The sequence below is a fragment of the Aptenodytes patagonicus genome, chromosome 1, assembly GCF_965638725.1.
Source record: "Aptenodytes patagonicus chromosome 1, bAptPat1.pri.cur, whole genome shotgun sequence".
In the NCBI taxonomy this organism is placed as follows: Eukaryota; Metazoa; Chordata; class Aves; order Sphenisciformes; family Spheniscidae; genus Aptenodytes; species Aptenodytes patagonicus.
Genome location: NC_134949.1, coordinates 77,467,566 through 77,489,574, shown reverse-complemented (window position 1 = coordinate 77,489,574; position 22,009 = coordinate 77,467,566). Strand labels below are relative to the sequence as shown.

The 22,009-nt window shown below is 48.9% G+C and overlaps 1 protein-coding gene across 10 annotated transcripts in view; it reads right to left on the bottom strand.

Moving 5' to 3' along the window:
• PPFIBP1 (PPFIB scaffold protein 1) overlaps positions 1 to 20,822 on the bottom strand; it is a 117,993-nt gene extending 97,171 nt beyond the window's left edge. For all 10 annotated transcript variants that reach the window (XM_076343514.1, XM_076343544.1, XM_076343536.1 and 7 more), the window contains exon 1: positions 20,754 to 20,822. The gene's annotated coding sequence lies outside the window, so the exon portion shown is untranslated. The remainder of the gene's footprint in view (positions 1 to 20,753) is intronic.
• Positions 20,823 to 22,009: the final 1,187 nt, after the last annotated feature.

The window sequence follows — 22,009 nt, the reverse complement described above, 5'->3', positions numbered from 1 at the left end:
AAATGGAGTTTATCCGATGCTCAGAAAGAGTCACATCCGTGTAAAACAAGGACAAGAAAAGAGAGCACGACAGACACCCTCTTACAGATTCGTACTGCTCACAGGAGGACAGCGATGCAGATCTCTGTCCTGGCTCATTTCGTCCCTGGAGTCGCAGCAATGCTATCTGGTAATTATGCTGCAGTGTGGTCTGGCAAGCCACAGGCTTCTGGCTTCAGGTTCGGGGCTCTGCTGCCAACTCATTCCGGGGCTCCAGCACATCTCTTTACCATATTGTTTCAGGCTTCTCTCAGGGAAAGCAAGAAAAGACAGCCTAAACCCAGAGCTGTTACTCTATGCTAAGACTACCATCCTGTGCATGCAATCGAAACTTTAAAGGCCAATTTCGCTATAGCTTTTTCAACATTTTGTTGGACAATAAATATTCCGGATGCCGAAAAGGTCACTGCTGAAATAATCACTGTCCTGCACTGATTACCACTCCCTACAAGTGAGTCAAAAATAGAGAACACAGATTTGTATCTAGCCTCCCCTGTAATTCAAGAGTGTTCACGACAGATTATTTTGCTTCTGGCCGAGTCCTAGTCCTTGCTGAGCCCTCTCACAATTTCTGTAAACGCTCACCAAGGGAAAACAAATCATTGGCTTGCAGCACCTCATTACACACAAACCTCATCGCTTTAGCTGTTTAAAACCATCCACCCCGAGCAAAGGAATAGGCTGTAGTTACAAACTCTGAACCACAAAAGTAGTACTATTTAAGACAAAAGGGAGAAAATTGTTTTTAAAGAGTAGAACAATTCAGACAGTCAGTATTTGCAAAGACCTTCTTCTACACACCTCTACGCTTCTGTGTTTCCAAACAGCCTTTCCATACTGCAGTGAGTTTTGTGTAATTACTAGCTAGGTACAGAGAAACTTAATTGTACTGTATTAACAATTAAGGTTTTGAATTCCTATCCAAGGGCTCTACTACTTTTAATTAAAATTGCACGTTGTAATGTTGTTAAGACTATTCCATATCGTGAAGTCAGCTCTAATAAATGCACAGGTAATCTTTGAGCCTCCATACAAGAATGCTGATACAGAGTCAAAAATAAGCTTTTGTTAATACAGAAAAAAACCAACCAACCAAATACACGAGGGTCCAGGCAATGGTTTTGAAGGCTGAACTTCGCATAATCCATCCTCAGTGTCTTTTCAAAGGCACTACAAGTCTCCTCAACTCCTTGTGTTATGAGAGCACTTTACAACAACTTTTTCCATCAGATTTGCAGCAGATTGAGCACTGCAGCTGGGATTTCCCATACAGCAACCGTGCAAACCAAAGCCAAAAAGAGGCAAGACCCAATGGTGCTGCAATGTCAAGAAAGTGAGAACGCGTTGAACAAGATCAGCAGGAGAGTCTGATAACCCAGGCTAACACCGAGCATTTTCTCTGTCTGAACATAAAGAAGCCAGTTTTGATTCAAAGGGCACTTTTTACAGGGTTATAGCACTGACTTAATGGAGCATCGCCTAAATATCCATTTCCTCGAGCCAAGGCTGGATTAGTCCCAGAAAGCCAAGTTCTGACGCTCGTACTTGCACATCATGAAAGCAGAGGGAGAAGGTGCCAGGGTAGGGCTAAACCAATTTTGAATGTTTTCTGAGTCCTTTCATGTCAGTCACAGATCCTTTATAGTCAGAGTTGTGAAGACACGGTCTAGTCATGAACCCCGAGGGAGAACGATCCAGACATACGTGTACCCACTGATTCAGGAGCCGGAGCCGTTTGCTCCCCCAAGGAGCTGCAATTAGCCCCGAGACGGTCCAAAGGGGCAGGGTGGGGTGGGAAAAGGGAGGGAGACCAAAGGAAGAGAGAGAGGCCGTGTGGCCACCTGCGAGCCCTCCCCGAGGAGGCTGCCTCTAACCTGGACTGGAGGGAGAGGCTCTCCCTGCTGCATGGCCGTCCTGCCGCTCTCCTGCTCCAGCCTGCTCGGCCAGAGAGGGAGAGGGGCTGTGCGCCAGGCAGGTACATCTGGCAAGCAGCTCCCATAGGTGGCTGCCAGCTCTGGTGGAGCAAGATTGCTCTGGGCCAGACAGGGCAGCGGGGAGCTCTGCCACAACCCCTCGCCAGTCATCCCTCCGGCTTTGCTCAGTCCAAATTCGATGGGGCTGATCATCCGTGTGAGCACCTACGTCAGCGCAAACTTAAAGCCCCAGGCAGTGTTATAGCTGCGATGCTGGGAACTAATTTTGGCAAAGTGTGGGGCTTTCTGGAAACCAGAGCCAGGAAAATGACAAATAAAGGCCCATATGATTTGTCTCACTGGTCCTCCCAGTAGCCATTTCATTACATCACTATTTTCCTAACTAATAAAGGTCAAACTGTAATTTTCATTATTTTAGATTTATAGTTTCTCTCAAATGAAAGGTATTCTTATGCCAGGAAGAAGCAAAAGGGAGATTTATTTGCCCTACAGATACTGTAGCAAACTCAGTTCAGAAAGAAAAAAAAAAAAAAGAAATGTTTCTTTCCCTAATCTTTTTAAAAAGGGAGAAAACCATGAACAAAAAGCCAAGATTATTGGCAGACAGAAGGAAAAAAAAAAAAGAAAACTAAGAAAAAGAGCAGTAAGAGCCTTTATTCCCAAGAGCTCCTTCTAAATAACTTAGGAGACTCCAAGCGATGCAGCTGTACTTCCTGTGACCTGCAGCGTTCAGTTGGGGAACAGGAGGAAGGTCACCGCCTTGGAACAGCTCCGTACACCCACACCGCGCGTACAGAGCACTCAACTCAGAAATGCGTTACACCGGGGCAGAGAGATGAACTGAAAGATACTGTGAGAAGGTCCTTTCTCACGGCGCAGGAGTGGAGGACTGCTGGTCTACGGAGCAGTCCTGCAAAGGGCACCCACTCAAGCTCGTACGTGGTAGCAGGCTTCTCTCAGGACTCCTTCGGAGCAGAATCTGCAGCAGCGATGGGAGACAGAAAAGCTGTCTCACACACACAGTTAAGAGAATGCCAACCAGATAACATGCACGTGCTGTCCTCGCTCCCAGCTTCAGGCAGGCTGGGTATTTGTAATAATAATATTACTAAGTAGTAAATTCAGTTCATGATGAACCACACTGTATTAGCATGCTTCTTGCTATAAAAAGCATTCGGAAATGATACAAGCAGCTATACACACAATACTTCTTACAATGCACACACAGCCCAAGGAACATAACTTGATCTATTACTGATAGGCAGCCACTTCTGAGGCGAGTCGGACTTTGAACAGCATTGCAGCAGGAGGGTAGGGTACAGGGAAAGAAAATGACAGAACAAGAATACTAAACTGCTGCAGGACTTAGATAAACAGACTAATTAGCAGAGAGTTTGTCTACATTGAAAAATTAACTCAAGCATTGCCCCTAACTTGACCTCCCATCTGCATCTTTAATCGGAGCACGGCACTTTTAACTTGAGTTGGTAGGAGAGACAGGCAAAAGTTTTATTAAGCACATTTAAGCAACACCTAAACACCAGTGCAAGCAGGCAACACTCAGGGATCCCTAAGCCGTCCAGGTTTTCCCTGCTATTTTCCCTCTGCCATGCACACAGGTGCACAGGAACAACACCCTTATACCCTGTGGACAAATTCAGAAAGCAACTGAACTTTTTTTATATATCTATTTTGTATATAAATATTTATATAGATTTTATATATATTTATTTTTAATGTTTAGTGCTATATATAAATATAGCAGAGCATTCAGACCCCTTGGCATCCTGCAAGCACAGATACTGCCATCCAGAGCAGTATCCTTCCTTCAAAGGGTGCCCAAGATTGCTTCAGCTCGACTCATTCGAGAGGGGCCAGCTCTGCCGGGATACACAGCTGGGACCACCTCTCCCCACAAGCTCTTCTCTTCGGCCACTCACCAGAGGAGGGGTGGCAAGAGCACCACTCAGTATTTCAGGTACACAAGCCCTTCATCACTAGCAGGAGCCAGTATCAAGCTCAATATACATGGGCAAGACTGCTACGGGCTTAACTCAGTTCTGAAGGATGTCAGCAGGCAGAAAGGAGGTGAAGTTGCCGGTCCCCGTGGAATAGGAGGGGGAGGTAACAGTTAGGCTTGCCTAGAGCAAGGAGGCATTGCACCCTGACTCAGGATCCCTTATGTTGGAACCCAGCCAGAGAGCCCAAATAATAGCCCTTCTGCTCACAAAATCACCGCTGAATCTTGACTGTTCACAAGCTGTCTGGAATACAGTTTTAAACTCATTTAAAATACAATGAAGAAAAAAAATTCCCGCCTCCCATCGCCCCGAGAAGATACTATATCGATGCTTTCTTCACTCTTGCTTTGACTGTTTTTCATTACTCAGTTCCCCAACAACTAAATGCTTTCTTCAAAATTGACAAATTTTAAAGTATTGGGTTTTTATGTATATTTTTATACTTCCTCCCTGCACATGATGCCTCTGGAAACCTGTAAGTATTGCATATGCACAGATATGGAAATTTTGCTTTTACGTGGATTAAGTGTCTGCATTGTTTCTTTGAATCATCCAGCTTGTGTCTTTTACAGGAAATTAAATTAACGCAAAGCATCTTTTAATAATCGTAAGAGCTATCCAACAATTCAATTTGCAAAAAGACAGACCAGCATTCTGCATTACAGTAGGTGGTTTATCAAGCATTTTGACAGAAGATCTTGTTCAAAGCCTTGTCCAGAAATTTAACACCACCCTGTACTATTCCAGCAATGCAGTCAATGAACAGAAAACACTGACAAGAGCACAGCCAAGCAACCGCTCGCTCCGTTCGCAGGCTAAGTTGCTTCACAGTCTTAAAATCTGGAAGTCTCTGGGTACCAGCTAGCATAATCCAACTGAGCCGCAGCCAGGATCAGCTCTGTGAAGGCAAGTTAATACTGATCTGCTTTATTTTGTTTTCCTAAAATGAAGCCAGCTCCGCACCGCCAGAGGCCCCAGCCTTGGGAAGGAGGGAGCCTGGTGGTTCCACTTCCAAAACCTGCACGGGGTCTTGGCAGAGACTCCTCAGTACAGGTCACCTCAGAGTATGCACATGAGAGGGACAAGGGGAAGGGATGCAGAGAAAGACAGCATCAAGGTATGGAGAGGACTCGAAACAACAAAGAAGCCCAGGGACAAAGCCTGCTACGTGCATGTGAGCAGTTGCCCCTACCAACTACATAAAACATGGCCAGAGGCATCAGCCCAAACCACAGGAAAGCCCTTGCTTTGACATACCGACCTTTCCACGTGCTGCTTGATCGCCTGTGCCTCCCTGAAAAGCGTTGCTCCTGCTCAGCCGCACAGTCTGCCCTCGTACACTGCAAGGGCTCTGCATGCTACGCAGTCAGGCAGCCCTGTCTCGGAGGAGCTCAGGATCCAGAAGTAGGAAGACAGACAAAAGGTCTGATAGCAGGAAAGCAGTGAAAACGAGGGAGGCAACATATCCCAGCCTCAGAGGGAACGAGCGGTGGAATTAGAAACAGAGCTTAGCCTGGCCCCGTCCACCCAGCAGCAGCTCCAGCATGAGCACAACTAGCTTTTGTTCAAACACTGAGACATAGAGCATATTCCAAACAAATATTCCTTAAGGGGGGAAAAAAGAAAAAGAAAGATGCATCAAGTAAGACTTTTGGAACAACTACTTTTGCTCCCAGGTTCATGGGCTTTAGCCCATTTTTAGTAAGTTGTCTTTGCAGATGCCAAAATAACATCTCTCGCCCTCTGTACATACACAGCTGGACAAGAATCTTCACAGCCTGACAGACAGCATCTGCATTCAACTTCACAGATGTGAATTACAATAGGAAGTCTCGAGAGGAAGCCTCTTCTCTGGAAATCTAAACACAAGTAGTTAATATGGTCCCAATGCTGAGCACAGGGCCCATAGGAAGGAGAGAGACCCGCAAGTGCAGAGTTCGAAAGTTCCTTCCTCACCACCAGCAGTACTTCCTCCATCCTTTATTCCTAAGCAGCATGCTTGAAAAAAAATCAACATGCATGGTTCAAACGCTATAATACAGAATTGCTCCTTTTCTCCAATACAGGTGCTATTAGCACACACGATCACAGCTAAGAATCAGCGTTTCACTGGGAAACTGCCTCTCCTTAGCCATCACAGCTCTGCAGAAAGACTGCAAGTCTGTTTACATCCATGAGATCAACACGATCTCTGCACGAGCAGGAGAGGCAGCTGGACCACGTGGGCGCTGCTTTCCCATGGAGGAACGCTGCTGTGATCCCATGCTGACCTGCGGTTTGAAATTCCTAGGTGGCATCCATCCCTTTCCACTCCCAGCCCTGAGAGTAGCAAGTGGTGTCGCAAACCCTCCAGAGCACCACAGTGCTCCGACTGTTCAAGCCCAGCGTAAACCGGAATGTAAAATTATACTGGTCCATCTCTTGTCTCCACTGCTCTTTGACACCAGCACACCTCCCAGAGCATGCACATTTTTGTACGCTTTTTGTTCCTCACAAGACCCAAAACCCTCACTGGGAGAAATCTGCCCACTCCAAAGACAGAAGCCAGCAAAGCCCCGTGCCTCCAGGGGCTGACTCCAACTCCATCCAGGGAAAATATCCCGGCCTCCGAGACTGTCCTTAATGCCATCACTGCTGAGAAGTCCACCATACCCTCACCCCAGAGCTGGGAAAAGGGGATGAGGGCCAGAGCCAGCCCCAGAAACACGTCTTCCCACTGTTGTGGGAAGTGCCAAGCTCCCTGTTGACAGTTTGGCTACCAACCAACCTCCAGCATTCCCCGACCCCCATAAGAAGCTCTGCAGCAAGAACAGGGCTGCCGCCCACCCACTCGAAGGCTGCCCTGACCAGATTGTTTTCCCTTGCTTTCCACAGCCCTGCCACACGCTCCGTTGCTGTGGAGCATGAGGAGGAAGCAGGCATACCAGAACGGTGTGCAAAATCCCATCACGTACGCGAACCAGCTCCAGTTTGCCTATGTTAGCAGGGCACACAAACTGACCTCTCCCTCCTCCGTAGGAAGGAGTGCACGGGTCCACAACTACAGATTCACCCTCAGCAGGACCATGTTTAGATACTTCACTTCATCTCCAGCACCCCTCTGCCTCCCTATACGCACAGCCCTCTCTCATAAATCTGCCTCATTTCTTGCAAACGCCTACGCAGCGAGCTTGGTGTAATGGCTTATCTCAAAACTTCATCAAGCCTCATACAGGCGCAGCCAACTTTTTGAGGAGGATTCACTTTTCATTCTTCATAGTCTCAAAGCTATGCAACATGTTGAGTCTGTGCTGTAACCTCCTGTTTATCACGGAACACGTAACATAGTTTAATTTGGATTAATTTCACGTATGGTTTCTATCAGACTCCGGAGAACCTCTGGCTGCCCTCGTACTTCTGTATAAACATCAACCAGATCCAGGCATGTGGCTCTAGATACGGGAAGCAAAGTCTCTGCCTCAAAGCTTTACAGTGCAAGCTAGACAAGAAGGATTATAGAAAGGACACCACATAAATTATGGCGCTCTGAACTTCCTGCGCACCTGTGGGAGACTGTGGGCTGCGGTACAGATGGCAGGGACGTGCGCTTAGAGGACAGACCCCACAGCAGATGGCAGCGCACATAAGGACCACGTCCTCCAACGGGGCCCATGGAGGCCCTTGAGGGTCACACACACTTCGGCTGCCGAGGCCACTCTTCCTCTCCACTGCTCTCAGAGTGGCCAACAGGACAGGGGACGCTGGGTCCAGCCAGGCAGCGGCACGGCAACGTAGGCTTGCAAAACAGACAGCTGCAACACCAGGGATGGCAAGGGGCAGCCAGCTAGCTGAGCACACCCGATCCAAAACTTCATGGCCTGGAAGGGTTGTCTTTTGTTATATTTACGTCAAGCGACAGTATTTTGGACTGTGCTATTGTTGTATCCTTGATCCTGTGATTTCTAACTCTTGGAGCCTGCAGGGCCGCCTGTTCTGCCACAGCTGGCTCCGGAGGCGCTCCCACCACCCAGCAAACCCACCTCTACCCCCACTAGCCCAGCCCAGTCCGCCCGAGGCCCTCTGTGGGGCCTGTTTCCTTGCCCCTCACTTCCAGGCCCAAAGACTTCAGCAGCAGAGACCCCACCACCCCCTCCACGCATGGGGGCAAGTATCAGGGTGTCCTCCTCCCTTCACCAACCATCTCCCTAACATCTCACCCAGACAAAGGGGACAACAGCAAAGGCATCTTCACTGGGACCATCACTGGGTCTCCATCCCTGTTAATCTATTTCCAGAAGAACATGGCAAGTCAGACAACGCAAAGTTGAGGTCTCACTAAAAGCAAAAGTGGGACTTCCATTGCTTCTAGCAGGTATTTCATCCACTGTGCTATGTCTTCTCATTCTGCTTAAGGCAAGTAACATCTTACCCACAAATGGCCCAATGTCTTTGGGCAAAAGGGACAGCAAACCCAACGCGGCTCAGAGGAAAGGCAGCGGGGTCCCATTTCTTCCTTTTAACACAGAAAAACAGAGACAGCCCCCCCGTTTTACTCCTAAATGCAAACTCAGCGGGAGCTGTATGAACACAGATGGATCTAAGGAAGGGAAATGTTCCTCACCACGTGCAACAGTAAAGCCAGGCCCTAATTGCCGCAGCCATAGAGAGATGATATAGCACATTTAGTAAGAAGAGGAATTAACTGCAATATCACAGCCAAATTCCAATTTAGCATCAGCAGTCCAGCTGGATACACTGTCCCAAACAACCAGGCAGCCAATCCTAAACTACTGCCACATGTATGTAACTTCCCTACCCCTTCAACCCCTCCCCTCTGAAAGAGGCACTGCAACACATCAGTATATCAAGGCAAGTCCGTACAGAAACATCATCTTGTTTCAACTACTTCTGCATTTACAGATGCCCGACAGTAAGATTAGCCTTGCCTAAATGCGGCAGACCTAACTCTGCAGCCTGTTATTTTTATGCCATGCCCCAAAGTGAACAGAGCAGCGTAAGGCACAGACGCATGCCAAGTACGACCTCACACATATTTTGACAACTGCATTTTCATACCAGCGCTGGGCTTCACTAGGAGCTAAGTGACTTTTCAGGACAGCGCGTCAAACAGTTTCTCTTCATGGCAACACAACAGGGCAAGACATTTGTTCCAAAAAACTCAAACACACACCAACCACAATTTTTGTTCATCATATCTCCATGATATTTTTACTGATGAATGAATAAATTATCATTTACATCAAATGCAAGATTTCCAGTTGGAGGTTATTTACTTTCACCTCAATCACAGCAGCTCTGGCAGGCTAACTCAAGATACAGATGATGTACAAACCAAGCAGCAAGTGCTCGCATGCTGGGAACTGTTCAAACAGGAATAATTCAATCTTTTTGTAGTCTCACCCTGGCTAATTTGCCACAAGCTGTCTCTTTTCAGATGCTACATGAAACACGAGGGGAAAAAAAAACAAGCGGGATTAAGCTGGTACATTTACAATCGGTTAATCTACCGAGAGTTCAGGTCAGTTAGTTTTCTACGTAAAACAAATTCATTTTTTTCAGCTTCACAGGGTTAAAGGAACAAAAATTCAATTCATTGCAGTAACCAAACATTTCTCACTGTACAAGTGTGCAGCGATTACTTAACTAATGAAAACGATTCTCAGTCTGCATGCAAGGAATGTATGGGATAATTGTAGGGCACTCTCTTCCACCAGCATTTTACAAGTACTTTTTAGGTAGCTATGGAGACGTTACAGCCTTTTTCATTTTGCTGTCATAACTAGACAGCTATTGATTTCTTTGTAAAATTCCTTGGAATAGTGGGGAAGGAAGGGGGAGTTTTAAGTACCATAAGGTCTGAGAGCAAGAAGCTGAAGAAAATGGCAACAGATTTCAGATGGAGACAGCAGCATGGTGGCTTCTTGCAGGAGGCAGCCTTGAACTCCGGGTCCTGCTTTAGTACTTCTCAAAGTAAGGAAGTAAACATATACCACTATATAGCATGCAGGCAACAAAGGGATAGCCTCCCAACCAGATCCAAAAGGAAAAACATTTCTAGCTACCACTGCCATCACCCTGCACAAAAGGAGGCACTCTCCGACCAGGGGCCTGCTGCAGTTTTGCTCCAACACAAAGCGCTCTGGAGATATGGTGGGACTCCATCCTCGGAATCATCATGCAGGGCTACAAGATGTCCCCTCTCCCTCCAAGCAGTACAGGCGGAAGCCTCATCCCCAGCAGGCCTTGCAGGTAATCAGTGCCTTCTCTCCACCTTCCCCAGGCATTACAGCTTTGTGATAGACGACTGGTCGAACAATCCTGCACTTCACCCTCCTCCCGACAGCAGCTCAGGAGCTTGCCATAAGCTGAGCAAACACTGGTCCTCAGTGGCCGATTCCACTGTGATGCCCAAAACGATCCCAAGAGAAATACCATTCACCATATTGACATCTCTATGATCAAATGCTTCTGCGTATGCGGATTTAAGACCACACATCATGACAAGCGAGTCTGAAACCCGAGATACCGACCTGGAAAACACTGCGTCGCACAGATAAGGACGTGTAACTAATTACATATTTTGGTCCCATTCAGAAACTCCCCCAGTAATGAGAACAACAGAGCAGGCTCATAACAGATTTTTCCCTTTGGATAAAAGAGAAAGGAAAGCCTATTTGACCAAAATATTTTTCTTAAATTCACCTTAGACCCAGTCACAACAATGGAGCCAGAACCTGCAGAATTATCTCTACCACCAAGCTGCAGGAAGTTTACCAGCACCACCCTGAAAACAAATCTCAATCTTCTCATCTCCACATTGCCTTTAAAGCTTCAGAGCTGTTCACCAAAAGGATGCTCTCAAGCAATACCGCAAACAGAGGGAGAGTGAGCAAGATGCTGCTGCTGCAGAAGCATTTGCACCTACGACAGACTTGTTACCACTCCTTTCACTTAACGCCCATCTGTCTATGCAACCACATCATCAATACTACTTCGTTAATTCGTGTTAAGGCTTGAAAGCAGGGAAGGATTAATCATCCTTTAAGCTCCCCAAGAAGCCGGCCAAAGAGTGTCATTACCACCCTCAGGGCATACGGGTGCCACCAGCCACCGTGGGTGGATGCGCTTGGTCTAGACAGCACACACTTTCACCGCTCTCCGCGACAGTCAGATTGGCTCACGTTCACAACACCCTGGTCACAGCTTTGCCATGTAATTCTGCGGCTGGCACTACAAGCCAGCAGCCAGCGAGGCCACCCAGCCCTGGTGCCCGCCAGCACAGGGCTGCACCGGGAGTGGGGCAAGCCAGCCAGAGGGGAAACAACATGGGGCGGCCCTGGGATTCACCCCATCCCACAGCTGGCCGCTCCCAGATGTTTCTGCCACCCCAATACCACCAGCAGCATCCCAGTTTCGCAGCAGTACCACAAATCCGGTTGCACGCCCCACCAGGTGTCAGAGGCACGCCACGTGATTGCAGCATCCCCATGCCATGGGGCACAGCCTGGCCTCAGCTGCTCCTGCCGCATGGCTGCACGCCTTCCTCTGGGGCGCTGGGGCAGGAGGGGGCACATCCGCACCCCCAGCCCAGCACCAGTCCTCCCATTCGCTCAGAGAGCAGAGCCACGCTGCACACACCTCCCTGGGGTCCCTCACCAAAACAGGCTCCAGCCCTCCCAAGCAAGGGCAGTGGGAAGAGGTGCGCACTCCCCCACAGTGTCCAAATTCCTGGTAATGCCGCATGCCCTGAGGAAGCCCCCGAAAACACATTTCTGCCAGCACTATCAGAGGTTGCAGTGGTCCTGCCCGGCACTACACAGGAGGTCCAACTTCAGCACCAGGATGAGCGAGGAAACCTCCGAGAGGATACTTCTGGTTAGGACCTGTTAATTACATGTTTCACATTCAAGGAAAGGCGTAGACCAAGGTAAGCCACTATATGCTCTTTTTGGAGGAGGGAAAAAAAAACCACCAAAACCAAAAAACAAACAAAAACCACAAAATATAGAAAAAAATCCCAGCCTAAGACAAAAAATTCTTCATTGAAATAAGAAAAACAGGTTCTTAAAGCCAAATTAAGCTTAGCCAAGAAACATAAATATGCATTTCTGAACCTTCCCCTCATGTTTCCTTTACAAATATAACAAATTAAAAGTACTGTCACAAGTTAAATGAGCTTCAGTTAAGTGGAGGAAAAAAAAATGCTGATGGATCCAAGATTCAACTGACAAGCCTTTTCAGGTCTGCTCTGAACCAAAACCAACTTCCCAGAGATTTAAATTAAGAGTAAAGAAATAGCCTCCTTTGCTTAATCCTGTCTTGGAAGCAGGACAGAGGATGCTACAACAAAGCTAGCACCTGAACCCACCAGGAGGCATCTAGCTACCATGTGTCTTTCCTGGAGATTAGTTGCTCAACACACCCACCTCTTCTTGAAGACGACCTTTGCTCCACTGTGCGTACAGCTCTGGGCAGGAATTTGGAACACTCAGTGTGCCTTGGCTGCTCCAACATGTCCTTATACCCCTCCCTCTATGTAAGCCACTAACCCACTGAAATTGTCTATAATACACACCCTGTTCCAGGAGAACAGCCATTTGCACTCAGATCTTGAGAGAAGCCACCAAGGACGGCTACTTCAGCCTCCAGCTGCAACGTGAAGATTCCCCCCTCGCAGCACAGAGAGGTCCCCAGGAGGTAGGTTACACAAAGCACTTGTCAGCTACAGTGTGGAGCACCTTGCATTTTCAGTGTACCAGCACTTTGGGGAAGATGAAATTTTTGTCCGGTTCTTAAAAAAGGAGTTCGATGTACCATCCCTCCATCCCATTTAACAAAAGTCTATCAGAGATGCTTCCAGTGCAGGAGAGAGACCAAAAAGGCCCCAGCTGAGCAGCACAGTGAGCACAGCCATCAGACCACCACCTCCCACTGTAAAGTGTGTTTTCCAGCTTGGACATTTGGAATAGGGAAACCAATGCAGGTCGCAGCACCAGGACTGCTCCCTGGTCCAACACAGCCACAGCCTCATCCATGTCCTTGCTTTTGCCTCCCCTCGCACCCTGCACACAGCAGCTCTAGGAGGCAGCACATTCCCCACCAGGCTCGCTCCCAATGCTCCTCTGAGATGGACAAAGGTGAACCCACGCTACATTTCGGCACAGGTTTATTTCAGCACAGGTTTATAAACCTAAACTAGGGTGGTAGAGGAGACCCTTCGACTCCACAAGAAAAGCTTCCAAAATAAGGCAAAACAACACAATCACACGGCTGACATCTATGAAAACCCATTCACACTTAAGCTGAGGAGATCCCAATAGGCTATACGCTCCCTCTCCCTGCCAACACCTTGTCTCCACAGGATTTCTTCCATATGAGTAGACTACCTGACCCAAGCCTAAGGGAAAACAGATTCTGGCAGTCTCCATATGGCAAGAGTGATTTTTACAAACCCACGCCGGCTGTGTCCTTGCTAAGCTGTACAGAACCAAAGACCACAAGTGCTACAACCACGTGGGATAAAAACTATTTTCAGAAACACAGGAACAGCTCAGCGCTTTTTTTACAATGAAGATACTTTTCCTCACCCACTCTTCAAGGCAGACGTTATCAGCATTACACTCCGCAGAACCTTAATTTGATCCTACAGACACCTTCACGTGCCAATCTCATGATGTCCAAAAACATGGAGACCAGCCTCCAAAGGGCCTGCGTGTTCTTTTCCCCATCCCTCACGCTCCCTATGATCTGGGCTAGTCTAAATAGCTTATCTCCTTCAACAGTGCTTACATCTTTCCTGTGTTTTGCAAAGGCTGTATTTCTGTCTAAACTTCATACGTGGCTATAGCTAGTGAATACACATACTTTAGAGATAAAATATCAAGTCAAGACTTCAGTAGAACACCTACCTAGACTTTCTGGATTATTCTGGATCCTTTGAATGGACTTGAAGTTCCGTGAACTCTGAAGGTAATCAGAAATTAAGTTTTACTCAGATCAAGACCCATGCCATGGAAAGACACTCAGCAGCGCAGAACAGACAGTCTAAGCACACTCGGCAAACCCAGCACATCCTCAAAACATCTGATGTACTGCAAGAACCTCAGATGAAGCTCTGTGCATGTAGCAACCACGGTCCTCCTGCCCTCTACCTGAGGCGTCCCTGGGACAGCAGGTAGCCAGCAGTAAACCACAGGCCACAAAAACTACCGTGAGCAGCACACAGCCTGCAAGCCATGGCTTGGTCACTCCTTTAAGTGTAAGTGTGATCATAAACTTTAACCGCACCTTACTGCTGCAGACAGAGAATCCAGCTCTGACATTTTTGCCAAATTCTGCGTCAAGGGGCAAAGGCCAACAAAACAGCCTCCAAGTCACTCACCAAACCACTCTTTACAGCAAGGAAAGACGTTGTTATTATTAAGGACCTTCTTTCTGAATTTTAGAACTTAGTCTGAAATCCTTAGGACTCGCACTGCGCTAGGCTGAACCCCTCGGCCTGTGAATGCACAACCGCAAAGCTGGGAGAGAACCAGACTCCCATGACCATGCCCACTGACAGAGCACATGGACAGCTGTGTGCACAGCTGCGACAACATCAACGGCCCTTCCTCATCCCCAAAACCAGACTCTGGTGCTGGTTTGGTAAACGCATGTGTGTTCTTGTTTCTGTCGTTCATAAAAGAGCACTACAGGGGAAAGATTTGAAAATGGGGGGGGGGAATTCGTTTGGCAGTTTTTACAGTATTAAAGCTATTTTTCTGTTACCAATTAAAAATTTCGTATGTTCTCTCTCCCTTCACAACCACTGCAGTGTCCATGAACTATCTGGGGTTATATTCTACATTCATATATAAAAAATACGCTATACTTTTTCCCTAGATTTTTGTTTCAAAATTGATCAGTTCGAAAAAAGGCATGCAAGACCAAATCATTATCATTTCCCCTTATTTTGATAGATGTTACAGAGCAAGAAAATAAAGTTGTTCTCCCAAATCCATCACATTGGAGCACAAGAACTCTTTTGATTTAAAGTGTGCTGATTCATGCTAGTGGTTATCAGATTTTTCCGATCTGAGACATAATTAGACAGTTGTCTTTGACAGCGCAAAGATTCTCCAGTTTAGAGTTCAGATGCTGCAACAGCCGACTCAAGTCTCAGCCTTAAGTTTTCCACTGATATTTAGGACAAAGCCTATAAAGAAAGATGCAAGTACAAATCAACTTTTGGATCAGTGTACTCTATCTCGGAGCATTTTGTTCACAGGTGGCATTCGATGGGATTTTATTCATGCAAGAGCTACATGCAAGAGTTACAACACTGCGCCTACTGTGTGATTACTATCAAGTAAAGTAAAGTGTGATTACTATCAAGATGTATGCATACGGCTGCTTAAAGTCACACTTTTTGTTATTTTCATCTTCCCTCAAACACCACAAGCCAGAGACTGCTTAAATGGCCTCTGGTGCTTGTTCTTTGACACAACCTGCACTGCTTAGTGATGCAGAGCGGCAGAAGGGAAAGTGAGCATCCTTACCTTAACACGGACTGGGACACCGGTTTCCAGCCCAGTCCTGGACAGAAGATCTAATCTCCCTGCCCAAGTATTCTCATGTGATATGGGGGAACCAGGCTTTTGCATCTCCCAGCGGTTTGAGCAAGATTCAGACTTGCACCATGCTTTTGAAGAAAGAGGAGAACAATTCTGGTCTTCACCAGGGGCCGTTCCTCTTGGTCCTGAGATGACATGCGGGAGAATATCCAACATGCAAGGAACAACGGTGAGATTTAATAGCATTCCCCCCAGACAGCACCTCTAACTAAGAGTGCTCTGATGAAGCATTAGCTCTGTCAGCTGGCCGGAGGGGCCAAGCACTCAACAGCAAGAGAGCACAGGACTCCCACCCAGGCGGTATGTCGGGTTTGCAAAGCCGTACTGCACAGCCTAAGCCCTTCCCAAGTTCTCCACCTGCCTCCCCCATTAATGATGAAGATGGCCCAGGCAGGGGCAAGGAGAAGAAAGGCTATAGCCATGACTGGCTGCAAGACCTGTATCTAAATATATTTCCACAGAGGAAAGAAATCAGCTCTTTACATAATTGGTTTATCTTGGCCTTTTGACAGAAACAGAAGCGCAGCGGTTGGAAAGAGGATAAAGCTTTAACCCACCACACTTCTCTCATGTACAGCAGAAGTCACAGAGGAACACAGTGCTCTGGAAGCTAAAGGATATCAGGAAATCATATATGCCCATAGCAAGGGCAATACACATCACGGGCAAGCAACTGCAAATTCAGTATGATGACTGAATTATTAATGGAAAATTCCAACCTTTAAGCAGAAATAAAGTACTATCTTGGCAGCAATCACTATTAGGAAAATAACAGACGGCCACTATCCTTAGCCTGAGCTGAACCAACACAAAAGTCAATTTGTGAGAGAGGTGTGGGGAAAAAAAGGAGGGGAAAAATGGATGCATCATTCCCTGCATCTCGAGGTGTGTTCACAGCTGAGCACCCTCGCTAGGGCACTCAGAAGAAGGGGAGATCCAAAGCAAAGATCCCACCAGAAACCCACTGAGAAAGATGTTACAACTTAGCGTGATCATCTGCTAAACTTGCCTGAAATTGGAGAGACAACAATTGCAAATAATAACCCTACAGCAAGAGAAACACTGTCCTCCAAAAGAAGGCCCAAGCTTTAATTCTGGATTGGATGCTGACTTTTCCAAACATTGGGCAAGAGATGTAAGCTCTCAAGAATAACACGGAGCCTTTCCTATGTTGTGCAAAGATTAATGATTGTAAACCTGCCATCTTCAAAGAGCTATTTGAACGGTAAACTTCATTGATTTCTGAAGCTGTCATTAAATGGCTACCCTTTCTCCATCCACAGATCACCTCTTTAGCAGTCAACTTTCCAGCACCAACAGTCAGTTTCCTACCAAGACACCGGGAAGGCTGATGCCCTAGTCCTACTCAAACTAAAAAAGTCAGCACAAAGGCAAAGGCTGACAAAGGAAGAGACCTAGGCACTGTACATCTGCTAAGGAGACACTGCAACACACCAGTTAGGCTCTGGGCACACAAACAAATTTATAGCAGGGCAAGACAGGGTGAGCATGTATACTAGATGCTAAATAAATGTCCGGGTATAAACATCAGCAGTAAACACAAGGCAAAGCAATGTAGTTTACCTTTCCTGGGCTGGATCCAAGAGCAAAGTCACTAATGGGATGACTAATGGGATCTCACAATTACAAATGGGGGAGGGGGGCCACTCTTCAGCCTAAGTACAGGAAGGTACTAAGTGCTTTTATTTATGAAGGTATTAAGGTTTTTATGTATTCTTAATGCACAGCTGTATGCACAAGCTCCACAGAGGAAGAATGAACACAACAAAACCCACCTGAACCTTCCAATAAACCTGTTCCTTGCATTTATAAATTTACAGATGTGGCTTGGCCAGACAGAAATAGGTCAGATCATAATTGTACAGCTTTAAAGAAGCAACATAAGTCTTGCTTTGAAGCCTGAAAATAACAAAGACTGTCTCAGGTATACCAACCTATCTCGCGTACCACCATTTACAAGTCGAGGCAGAGGTTACCAGCACCTTCATAAAGAAGAGCGTGCAAATTCAACAGCAGGACGGGGGCTTTACCAACCGCCTGTAACACCACAGTAATTTCCAGGATGCTCCGTTACCTCCCTAAATCCTGCCTAATATTTGGGCTCTTACTTTCTCTGTTGAAAACTACTGCAAACCAGTGGACTCCCCAGTCACAGGCATTTATTTTTTTGAGCTCCTCTTGCCCCACTGCAGGAGTCAGGGATACATTTTTGGACCAGCTGTACCAGATTTGTGAGCCAGCCACCTCTCCACACTCCCCCCACCTTCACAGAAAACACATAATGCAAAGCACAACAAAGGAAATTAGTCAGTTATTCAAATGAGTTTACAGCAACACTATCTTGTCCTGAGTAAGCCAAAGGTATATTTTGATGCAATCACACCACTGTCAAGAAAGTGACTAAACCTTCTTTGGTTTTAAACCTCTTCAGGGGAAGGATTTTCACTTCACTGAAACTGCTCCTTGAAGCAGTGAAAGACAGAAACATCACAGAAACCCCATTTGAATGGATTCAAGAGACACAAAACCTCCTGAAGGACGCCATACAGTGCACCTCATAGCACACAGCATTGCCTGTCCTCAGGCCATCCAGACCTGACCAGTGAGCAGGGACTAGACTTTGTCCTCCTCATCACCAGTGAGCGATGGGACCAGACAGGCTGGCAGCACCACCTGGGAACCTCAGTCTTCTGGGAACGGCTGTAATTTCAGGAACGTTAATGTCATCCTCACACTGACACAGGTCACAAGCAAGTCTCCCCATACACCTCCACAGACATTCTCATCAGGACCCCATTCCTTCCTGCAACGTTTTACACTGCACAGGCAGCACAGCCCAAAATGAAAACAGGGCTTGCATCTAAGTAGGAAAAAAAAGAGATGACATTCAACACAGCTTTCTGCCCCATGTGACATCTCTGACTTCAAGGCACTCCACCCTGTGTTTCAGGGACAAGCAGAAACGTTACTCACCAATTTTTCCAGAGCACGGATCTGCTGCAGACACATGTGCACAGGGCAGATCAACTTAAATATTCTTCAGCAGAACTCTCAAACCCAGAACCAATCCAGCAAACGGATGAAAACCCAGGGCAAAACTCAGCAAAGCTGAGGAAGCACTTGAATCTGGACCCATGCGTTTTGACTCGGGCTCTTGCCATTATGTCATTTAAGAGGCTTACAGTAGCTGCTGAATACCTAACAGCACCTTATTCAAAGGCAGCGTGCCTCAAAGCAGGAGCCAAACGCTGCTGAAGAGGGAACCCGCTCCGAAGGGCCCCACTCCACAGCCAGGCAAACACATGGAGCTCCCGCTGCCTTCGGGGAGGAGGGAAACATCAACTTCATACTCCCGGCACGGGAACACCAATCTTAATTTATGAGCAACGCGGCATGCCATTGACAGTCATTCTCACCAGCAAGCCGAACAACTCCCTCTGCTTCTAGGAGCTGATCTATTTGATACAGCTTTTCAAGAAACTGTGCTAAATCCTGTTGTCAAAACTCCCCTGGGAGGGGTACTAAGCCAAACTAGGGAGCACTTTGTCTCTTAACTTCTTACTGATGTGAAGAAGTTGAGAAGCCAAAATGCTTGCTGCATTTGGAACCGAGAGTTTAAGCAGACTGCAGTTTTCCTGGTTTTTGGGATGCCTTTCAAACTGACCTGCCATGCTGCCTCACTGAGTGCACCGGTTTTACCGAAACCCGTACTTGTGGTTTTTGTTATAATTGCAAGTCACTTTTGTCCTTCACAAAGTTAAATCCTCAAGCTATGGCTGCTACCTTTAATAGAAGCAATAAATCCGGAGTTGGCACACCAAAACATCTTCCTCCGAGATATTTGATCGTGTAAGCACAGAGAATATTCTCACCCTGTGACCCATTTTTGCTGTTTACTTTTTGGAATGCAGAGACACTCATATTGCTCAATCGTGCTGCCATTGCAATACATACCAGATCTTACACATTGTGCTGTTGGATTGTATCTGCGCTTGGGCTGAAATAAGGAGAGCCAGCAGAGTCTCTGAAGGCTCAGACACAGCCAAGCCCGAGTCCTAAACATCTCATCCGTGTTTTTGCACAAAATCAGCAGCGCTGCATTTCCACAGGAGAGCACACACATGCTGTTATACCACAGCAAAGCGTTTAACACCGTAGCTTACTTTGCCCCCACCCCCAGAAATAACTACATAGGTATAAAGCACCTTTTTACTGCTACAGCTGCACCTCAGCCAGGGTGTGAGCTAGCACAGCTACTTCAGTTTTTTAAAAGTCACGGACCTATAAGAAACAGACCTAGAAGAAATAATTACAGGATATAAGAACCCCAGGCCTTAAATCAAAACACGTTTGTTAGTTCAAGATAAAACTCGCAACTGAAGTTTCACAGTACTTGTGGCTGAAGTGTCCTACTAAAGCCTGAAAAGATTAAACCGGAGCCTACTTCTCCCCAAAATTTCCCTAAGCACTATGCCAGTACCAGCACATAAATAAGTTACAAAAGGCCAGAAGCTAATTACCGACCCTCCCTCTGAAACCGCTCTCCTTCCCCCTTCCAGCTAGGATGCAGCAAACGCAGCCCGGGAACACCTAAACGTAGCCCGAAGACAGAGGGCCGGCTGGTTTTTGGCAGGGGGGAGGGCAGGCTGGAGGGGAAGCCCCCTCGCCCCGCACTGCTCGGGCCACGACTGAGGCGGGGGCTGCAAGCGCGGGGGCCGGCGGGCTCCCGGCACCCCCACAGCCGCTCCCCTCATGGTTCGCAGCGCTTCGGGGGACACGCGGCGGGTGCCCGACCCACGGCGCTGGGCTCATGGCGGGCTCCCAGACCACGCGTGGGGCGCGCAGCGGCGCCCCGCCCGCCGTTCCCCGGGGGGCCACCCACGCCCCCCAGGCGGGGCAGGCGGCCCGGGCCCATGGCAGCGGGGAGGAGCCCGCCCCGCTGCGGCCCGCACGGCGCGGCAGGAGCCGTCGGGGCGCGCTGCCGCCGCCGCCGCCCGCGCAAGGCAGCCACGGGGAAGGGCACGGCGGGGGCTCATCCCACCGGGACACGAAGTTGCCGCAGTCGGGCTCGGTTCGGTTTCGGGCAGCGGGGCCGGGCCCCGGGAGCTCCCCGGCGCGCCCCTTACCTGCGCCCAAATCCCGGCGGGCCCTCCCGGGGCGGCCGCACCTCCGCCGGCTCCGGGCAGCCCCCGCCGCCGTCCGGTCCGCGCCGCTCCGCCGCCCGCCCCGTCCTGGCCGGCCCCGCCCCGGACCGCCCGCGCCCCCGCCTCGCACACGGCGGCCGGGACCCAGCGGGGCCGCGCCGCGCCGGGCGCTCGCCTCCCTCCCCGCCCCGGGGCCGGGCCTCCCCGACGGGGCGGGCGGCAGCGCCGGGCCGGGCCGGGCCGGCGCCCTGATTGGGCCCGACGGCAGTCACTCGGCGCCGCTGGCGGGCGGGGCGGGCGCGGCGCCGGGGCCCGGGCCGGAGCCCTCCCGCGGCCCTCAGCCTCGGCCTCGCCCACGGCGGGGCGCCCGCCCCGCCCCGCCCGACGGGAGCCTCCGGCAGGCGCCGCCGGCCCTGGGGCCCGAGGCGGGGTGAAGGGCAGAGCAGAGCCGGCCTCCTGCCGGCGGGGACCCCGGGCTTGGGGTCGGGGCGGCCGCGGGCCCCCGAGTTCCCGAGGCTCCGTGGTCCCTTCCCGCCCCGTGGCCGCGGCACTCCCCGTCCGCCTTTGCACCTCAGGATCCGGCCCTTGCCTCGGCCACCAGTTCCACGCTCTGAAACAGCCAGTGTTAACCCCCCCCAAAATTGCTCCTTGGGAAGGGAAGGAGGGCCGGTCCCATCCCCCCGAGCGGGGCCCGGTCCCGCAGCTGGAAGAAGGCGTCGCACCTACCGTCAACCACCGCAGCAACGGCGGCGGCGGAGCCAGGGTGCTCCATCGACCGCCTCGCCTCCCACCCCTAAAACCGGCCATGCCTCTCACGTGGCAAAATGGTCGGCAAGGCCTGCGGATAGCACTCCCTTCATGCAGGTAGCGGACCGGGGGGCTCAGCTTGGCAGCCGCGTCCACCCAATACTAATTTTGAGTTGAGTTGACCCCAAACTTCTTTTTTATTCTCGGAGCCCTTCCTCCCCTCCTCCAAAGGCTGGGTTAGACAAAACTCTTAATGTAATGGTTTTGTATGTGGAAAAAATGATTTGGTTGTACTTAGTTTCTGACCATAATTTCTAAAAAAGTGGAAGTTTCCATTCAAAAGCATGAAAGTTTTCCATGAAAGCATGTTCAAATTCTCAACAAAAATGGGAAAGTACCCATGCTACGCTGTACCATCAGTTTCTACAATTGGTCTTTTTGCCCATTTTCCTCAAATCCTCATCGAATCTCCAGCAAATGTTACCAATTTG